Source organism: Papaver somniferum, chromosome 2 (genome assembly GCF_003573695.1).
Source record: "Papaver somniferum cultivar HN1 chromosome 2, ASM357369v1, whole genome shotgun sequence".
NCBI lineage: Eukaryota > Viridiplantae > Streptophyta > Magnoliopsida > Ranunculales > Papaveraceae > Papaver > Papaver somniferum.
In genome coordinates this window covers 174617993-174619990 of record NC_039359.1, presented here as the reverse complement: position 1 = coordinate 174619990, position 1998 = coordinate 174617993, and positions in this window count along the sequence as shown.

Sequence of the window (1998 nt, the reverse complement as noted above, 5' to 3'; positions counted from 1 at the left end):
GTTGTTAATATTATGGATGGTGTTTGATTTATCTAACTACGTTTTGATTTTGCAGGTGAGAGTTAGTTGATGTGAACCAAATTGCAGGTACGGTTTTTTTTTTTATAAGACTCAGCTTATGCATTCGTCTACTAATATTATGCAATTTGATCTTTTCATTGATATATCCGGGGGACAGTTTATATAGATAAGACCAAGAAATAAAATGTAAGACACAAACCTAATAAAGTACGAGAACCTTGGCTTCTTAAGTTTAATTAAGTCATTGCTTACATGACAGTTATTGCTTAGAATCCACGACCAACCGGGGATTCTACTTTGCACATATCTTCCATGTTTCTTAATCAATCCCATTTTGTTTCAACATTCTAGCATCTATGTGTCTTTAGGTTGGCCACGACCATCTGCCTTAGTTTCCTCTGCTGTGAAGAACTCTGGAGTCCACTCGAAAGAAAGTCTCCGTACTTGAAGTTGAAGCTTACCGGCGTAACATTAAGATGCTACTTTTGTTGTTTCTTCTACTGTTGTTTATTTTGAATTCGTGTTTCAAGCAATTAGAATTTGTCATTTGGAGCTCTCTAATATACAATTGCTTTCAAGGCGATATGCAGCTGTTAAATTGCTTCTTTTCAGAATTGTGGAATATAGTTATACTCCCTCTGTCCCTATTATATAGGCGTACGCGTCTGGGAAACCCAGATTGGATGTCTATATAAGCTTTCCTCGTGTCTCCTTGTACCATCATTCTACAATAAGAAAATCCTAAATGCTAGTAATTTCTTGATAAATCTTTCATCGGTAACAGTGAAGGATATGTCATATGTTGCCGGAATTAACTTCCGATATTCTGTTGCCGGTATTAACTACCGATATTCTATAGCGCCTCCAAACTGCAGAAAGCGTTTTAGCACGATCGTAACATCCGATAATAACCACGTCCCGGATGACGGAACATATGAATAGACTAATTTACACCCAATAGTTGGATCTTGCAATGACCTGGTATGTTTTTATGTTTCACACTACGTCATACAAGATTTTGTTTATAATATGAATCCAGTAACGGGCGAGCACCTCCATCTGCCATAACTATGCATCCCAATAGCACAAAATCAAGTACGAACATGATATCCACTGTACAATGTAATTTTTCGGGGAGATTCCTTATACTTTTTGGGGTTCAGGTGTGTACGCATATGGTGGTATTTTTCGGAAGGATCGTATTCCTGAGAGTGAATTCTGGAACTCTTACCCGTCACTTGTTGGTCATGTTCCGAGATTGCATTTTATTTTGGGAAAAATATGGTTTGGTCATTTTTTAAGTGGTCCCAAGTCAATTTGGTCCTTTCATAAATCACATTTTCCATTTGATCTATAATTATTTAAAAATATTAAAATATCTAAAGTACTCTTGCTCTCTCTTATTTTCTTTATCTTCACGTGATTCACTCTTTTGTTTTTCTCTCTCTTCTTTATTTTCTCTACTAATTTCTCTCTCCTCTTAAACTTAATAGACAAAAGTTAAAAAATTTAGATATCTCTCAAAATATAAGTCGAAAATTAATAAATTTTATATATTCGGAAAGCCCTCGACGATAGCTTTCCAACAAGTACCATTATCGCTATGTTTCAGAGCTTTTAATATTTTTTTCGATATAATAGTAGTTCATACCCGAGAATGAACACTATTTTATCGCATGGTAGTTCATTCTAGTTCTAGCAGTTCATTTCGTAGAATGAACTCGTATATACTAGAAATTTATTTTGTAGAATAAACTCATAGTAATTCTTCAATTTGAAGAATGAAGTCGCAATGGTAGTTCATTATTATAGTTCATATTGAAGAATGAACTCGTGATAGATGTTCTTATTTTCGAATGAACTCATAATAGTTGTTCATGTTATAGGATAGATAATTCATGTTATAAAATGAACTCGTAATAGTAATTAAGAATGGTAGTTCATATTGTAGAATGAACTCGTAATAGTTGTTCAATT